The 6644-nt window shown below is 46.5% G+C and overlaps 1 pseudogene; it reads left to right on the forward strand.

The window, feature by feature from the left end:
- The first annotated feature begins 2009 nt into the window (after positions 1–2009).
- LOC102916963 (coiled-coil-helix-coiled-coil-helix domain-containing protein 2 pseudogene) lies at positions 2010–2498 on the forward strand (annotated as a pseudogene).
- Positions 2499–6644: the final 4146 nt, after the last annotated feature.

The raw sequence follows: 6644 nt of genomic DNA on the forward strand, positions 1-6644 counted from the left end.
GGCACTCAGGGTGTCCTCTCCATGGGAATGTCACTTGGCTTCACCCCCCTGCTCTAAATTGAGCCATGCTCCTCTTTGTCTTCATACCACACCCTCCTCCAATCACATCACACTCCCTCCATTCATGTCAAGCTCCCGCCATTCACACTACACCTCCTCCATGACATCAATCTCTTGAGCTTCCCAGCCCTGCTAACATTTATAGCATTATTTTGTCCCTGGAGGCAGCTCTCTGCTTGGCAGTGTGGTTCCCTTGATATCTTCTGTGGTCAGGTTTCCTGGGTGTTTCTTTGATGATTGTTTCTATAAAAATGGAATCTTGCACGCTAATGTTCTTGGTCTAGCACAGTAACTGTGCGGTGCTTTGATGAGTCACCAAGGAAAACTAGGTCAGTCCCTCTGTGGGGATCTGAGGAGCCTTGTTTCCTGGTGTGGGAATGATGTGGCATATGCAAACGATGATGCAGGGTCGGTATACACGTGAATGTCCAGTGTCTCAGGATTCTTCCTTCTGATGATCTAGCAGGAGCCAGTCAACCCTTCCCCAATCCCTGGGGTGATGTCTCTGAGTGATGTGCTCTTGTTTCCTTCTATCAGAGGAGCACGAGGGAGCTGGCACCAATCCATGCCTTATTTTACTCAAGGAAGATGCAGGACATATTGTGGCAACAGGAAGGATGCCACTGGTCAGGACAAGTGCAGACTGCTACCAGGGAGAAGTGCTATGTGTCAGGCAGGTACAGCTAGGACACATCAGGGGAGATCCCAGTAAGCAGCTGGAGCTTTGGAAAGGGACATTACAGGACACCAGTCAGAGCACCCTTGCTGCCCAAAGTAAGGGCACCAAATTCAGGAGCTAGCAGAGATATTGAATATGAGGGAAAGGGCAGAAAATTACGGAAATGTATCATTGTAGGACTGTCGAGCAAAGGCAGTGAGGGAAGGAAGATACAGGGCTGAGGTGGAGAGTGGCCACTTGGGCATCTCACCAGGCATCTCAGTGGTCACATGTCAGGGTAGGAGGACAAAGTATCAGAAAGTAACTGTAGACAGATCCCAGCCTCAGCATCATCAGGCCTATGAGTTCTGGCTTCTAGCTACAGGGAAACTTTCAATAAACAAGTGGTTATTGGGACAGGTACAGACGTACAGGCAAGTTTAAAAAGTGAGCATTATATGGAACTTATCTCTAAGTACAACAAATATAGATCTGTAAAAAAAAATTACTACTGTTACTTTGTTAATGGACATAATATTGAACTGCTGTTTAAATCATCCCTTTGGACCCATAGGTGAGTGCAGCACTCAGTCCTTACTAGAGAAGCTTCTTTGTGTAGAAGATGGTGGCTATGGCAGAAACTCACAACTGGTCAAAGTCCAGAGAGTATCAGTGGCATGTTCAGCTGCAGATGATGTGTTTACACCAATCTTCCCCAAGGTCAAGGGGCCATCACAGAAAATGGGGCGGAAAGAGTGCAAGAACCAGAAGGTGGGGAAGATTAGAGCAAACCAGTGTCTTCCGGACAGGTCAGGACCACAGCATTCGTGAGCTCATAGCACCTGTGGTTGTCTACACAAGACCCGCACAAAATCAATCCAGCCAACATCCCAGAGTGAAGTGGGAAGGAGCTAAGGGCCCCCATCTTTAACCAAGCAGCTTGGACAGCTGATGTCTTCCGGGGAAGAGACAGACAGTTTTATTTAAGGATGTGGTCCTGGTAGGTTGACATTCATGCTCCAGTAGATGCCATTTATGCATATGGGCAGCAAAGTGAACTCACTGTTACAAAAAAAAAAAAAAAAAAAAAAAGGAAGGCACACAATTGGGAGGAGTGGGAAGGTGGGGGTTGGATCTGGGAGGAGCTAGGGAGAACTGGAGGTGACTGTCATACAAATCCATCATACAAAATACTAGAAGACTTAATGAAATATTATATTATAAAAGGTCTTTAAAAAAAGAACATCTAGCAGTTAGTCGTTTTCTGACTCCGAGAGGGTGAGCACTTAGGATGCCACGTGGAAGCCGAAGCCGCTCTTCCCCGGTGGCCCCTGTGGCCAACCGGGCCCCTCAGATGAGGGCTGCTCCCAGACAAGCACCTGCAGCTCATCCTCTGGCAGCAGTTGCCCCATCTGCAGTCGGCTCCCCTGCCGCTGCCCCTAGGCAGCCAGGCCTGATGGCCCAGATGGCCACCACTGCAGCTGGTGTGGCTGTGGGGTCCGCAGTGGGGCACACCCTGGGTCATGCCATCACTGGGGGCTTCAGTGGAGGTGGTAATGCTGAGCCCGCGAGGCCTGACGTCACTTACCAGGAGCCCCAGGGAACCCAGCCTGTGAACCAACAGTCTTTTGGGCCTTGCTCTCTTGAGATCAAACAGTTTCTGGAGTGTGCCCAGAACCAGAGTGACGTCAAGCTCTGCGAGGGCTTCCATGAGGTTTTGCGGCGGTGCAGAATTGCAAATGGTTTGATCTAATCAAGAAGTTGAAACGAAAGAGATTGAAGTGGGATCTACATAATTGACAGTGCACGTGTGGACCCTGACTGAACCTTCCTTCTAATAGCTATTAAAGAGTTCTAACTGTGTAGATATTCACTGAGGCTTGTTGTAGTGTTGGGACTGGGCAAGTGATAGCCTCCTGAACCAACTGTGTTGTTTTTGTGAGTTAATGAAAATAAAGTTGTTTTCTTCTGAATAAAAAAAAACAACAACAACAAAAACAAAACAACAAAAAAATAAACCAAAAACAAAAAACCTCACACTGGCAAAGTTAGCATGGAGAGTTCTCATATAGACCATGTCTACGTCTCCCTCACCCACATCTTAAAACTTATGGTCTGTGATTGGGGCAGACAGGATGTAGTCTTACTAATGGAGTTTCATGGTAATTTTGGTTGCTCTAGGGCTGCCTAGGTCTCTGTTCTGGGATCTCATAGACCTTCTCCTTGTCTCATTCTCCTCATCAGCTTCCTGCCTTGACCCCCAGCCCTGAGGATTTCTCAGACTCGCCTTGGTGTTGGTGCCTTGGAAAGTCTGAGGGAGCCCAGGTCAGGCAAGCCAGAGAATGCCCCTCAGACATTGTTTTCTTACTCATTAGGGGTGCAGTTTGAGTGAGGAGAAGGAAAATGTCCTTTCTTTAGCATGGGGCCGTCCCCTGCTGTCAAGGTGACTTGTCACTGTTGGGCTAACTTGAGTCATCCAGGTGCCATTTCCTAATTTACTTACTTTGTTCGGCCCCGTGTTCATTTCCTTTACGTTACCTTTTTCTCCCTTCCTTTTATCAACTTGTTGAATTGAGTCCATGATGCCTTTTGAAAATATTTTGCTCACTGCTGACATGGGGTCATTTGCTGGCGGTACCTGGCTGTGTTTTGTCTGGTGTGAGATCCTTCCCGCAGGCAGGGTCGGGAAGGTCTCCTTTGCTGGGAGTTCTTGCTGGCTGCTGCTGTCTGAGGTCTGCAGCCTCCTCACACATCTGTTTCCTGCCTGAGAACCACACCATCTCCCTCATCTTCTTTCTGCCCAAGGAGGCCTTTATTTGTGTTTGCCCTCACTCTCTAGACCAGGGAAGGTCCTGAGTCTTCTTTTATGATCCTTGTATTTATTTTCTACAGGGTCAAATATGACCCTGTTAAGCCCTCATGGGTATCTGAATGAATTGGCTTTCTCTGTTTTAGAAGTCTTACCTGTAATTCACTCAGGATATTTGGAAATGGAAGCCTTTACCTTCTGCCATAGACATGTTTTCCCCATCTGATCTGCCTTATTCTTGTGGGTCATAGGTCAGTGCAGGGGATGTTCATATTCAGTCCTGACACTATCATTACAAGTGTCTGCCAATAGTGATGAGCAGGGCCTTTCCAGGGATAACAACAGAAATCAGGGAGGCCAAGCCAGCTCTCTTAGAGTCCTGTTCTAAGGAAGGGAAGAAGCTCATGCATCTGAGGTATAGTCAAAAATTGACAGAACCAGAAATGTGCCTTCATAGGAGTCAGGGTGAATGATGAGGTTTGCTAGCTCTTTGAAGGAAGTACCTGGTGACTTGAGATTGAGTCAGGTACAGGATCCACCCTTAAAATCATGAAAGGAGTGGTATTTAGGCAAAGACGTGAATCTGTGAGTCAAGAAACACCACAGGGGTCTACATACTTAGCTTCACTGTGGTTGTGTTAAGAGGTAGAAAGTTGATTGGCGGGTGACAAGGCCTTTGGAAGAGATTAATGTAGTTCCCATACAGCCTCAGTTGGTTCTCATAAAAGTAGGCTGTGATAAAAAATGAGACCAGCTTTCCCATACTTTGGACTCTTGTCTCACCATGTTGCCCCCACATCTTGCATTGGGTTGTTTTGTGATGTCATTTGCTGAATCACACTGTAGCTGAGGCACCTCCCCAGAGCCAAGCAGACCTTAGCATCCAGTCTCTGGAACCGTGATTCTAACCGTGACACTAACCTCTCTTCCTTACAGATTACCTACACTTGAGGATTTTGTTATAGTCATAGAAAATAGCCCTGATCTACGTTTCTGGAAGGTGTCTCAGCAGCTTGAAAGATGAATCAGGATGCTGCAAACTGGAAGCAATGTCTGTATAGTTGGGACACAGGATTTCCCACCTAAGTGATTGCTCTGGTAGCCCAGTGGGGAAACAGGGCCATATCTTCATGGCTTGCATGGAGGTGGTGAGGCACGCCTGGCTTTATTCTTGAGGCCAGTACTGAAGGTGACTGTGGCATGGCTTTGGGTGTTAAGTGCTAGTAAAATAAATACTAGTGTGGAGAGAAGTGCCTTCCACTTGCCTGCTGCTGGCACTCAAGATGCTACACCCTGCCTCTGCTCTTCCATCTTCCCCTTGCTCTCTTCCCCTTGGATGCGGGCTCCAGCTGGCCCAGACCTGCTGTTCCATTCCACATCTTCACAGTACTAAATATTTTACTCGACACTCAAGAGTCTGGGCAGAGAGAAGGCAGATCGGTGCATCAGGCCAGTTCTCCATGTCTATCAGGCTTCTTAGCACATGAGAATCAAAACAGTCACCTTCTACCTTCTGTGTGGGTCTCTGTCACTACTCACTGTCCCTCAGATCTCAGGGACACTCTCTGAGGCCATCCAGCATGACACCTGTGGAGAACCCATGTCTCTGGCAAACGTTAACCCCAAACATGCACAGTTCTCTCGAGCTTTTCCTTTCTATTGAGTTGAATTTAAAAAATGTTTACCTGGGGAGCCTCTGCTCACAGATCAAAAGTGTGGCAGAACCCATCTGTACTGGTTTGTTTTAAATGTCAACTTGCCACAACCTAGAATCTCCTGAGAAAGAAGTTTCAGTTTAAAAACTGCCTAGATCATGTTGGCTCATGGGCATGTCTATAGGGGATTGCCTTGATTGTTAACTGAAGTAGTAGTGCCCAGTCCACTGTGGGCAGCACCATTCTCTAGCCAAGTGGTAATGAACAGTGTAAGAAAGCTAGCTGAGCATAAGCATGATAGCCAGCCAGCAAATAGCATTCTCAATGACTCCTGCTGCTTTGACTATGAAGTGAGTACCTTGGTCAGAGGTAATCATTGTGTGGAACAGCAAAAAGGCCTGCCTTCAAGTTCCTGACTTGATTTTACAATGTTGGGCATAACCTCATAACCTGGAATTGTAAGTTGAATAAGCTGCTCTCTCTCTCCCCCTGCCATATGTTGCTTTGGTCAGAGTGTTTTATCACATCAACAGAGATGGACCTAGGTGCCCAGAAGTACACTAGGACTGAACAGATCCAAGATCTCCTTGAATAAGTGTGAGGACTCTCAGTGTCCAAGTCAAATCCTGTGACCCTATCAAGGCAGGTCAGGCCATCCCTAGGCCATATGCAGAAGGACTCTTAAGTCCAAATCTTTGGGTGGCTTAAGAGAAAACCAGGAGTAAGCAGAGTGGCTGTACCTAACCCCAACCACTAGAGAGGCTAAGGCAGGAAGATTGGAAGGTCAATCTAGGGTTCTAGGTCAGTCTGTGCAACATAGTGAGGTCTTGTCTCAAATTAGAAAGTCAAAGAGGGCTGTGAATATAACTCAGTGATGGAGGGCTTGCCTTCCTGACGTTTGTGATGGAGGCCTTTGTTTCAAATCCCAGTATCACAGAAGAGAGTAGAAGCACTTGGGTTCTCTTTGAGACAGAGGGCATTCTGCTTTGACCTACAATCTGTTCCTCATCACACAGCCATAGGGGTCAAGAGAGGTGATGTTGGGGAGGAGCCAGATAGGAATGATGCCAGGATCACACATTCCCAAGTAGACTGGATTAAGAGTAAGGCCAACTTAAACTATAGTGTGAGTTCAATGGTTACCTAGGCAATGAAGGGAGATCCTGTCTCAAAATAAGAGGTTAAACAAGGGTGGCAGTCTGCAGGCATAGTTTATCGATAGAGTGCTTGCCTAGTGTGACCCAAGTTCAATGTCAAATTCAAAAGCATGAGAGGGAGAGAGAGAGAGAAACACAGACAGAAACAGAGATTTCTTTGTTGAGGGTTTCTTTCTTTTTTTTTTTTAAAGATTTATTTATTTATTTATTTATTTATTTATTTATTTATTTATTTATTTATTATGTATACAATTTCCTGTCTGCATGTATTCCTGCAGACCGAGAGAAGGTGCCAGATCTCATTA

The sequence above is a fragment of the Peromyscus maniculatus genome, chromosome 20, assembly GCF_049852395.1.
Source record: "Peromyscus maniculatus bairdii isolate BWxNUB_F1_BW_parent chromosome 20, HU_Pman_BW_mat_3.1, whole genome shotgun sequence".
NCBI lineage: Eukaryota > Metazoa > Chordata > Mammalia > Rodentia > Cricetidae > Peromyscus > Peromyscus maniculatus.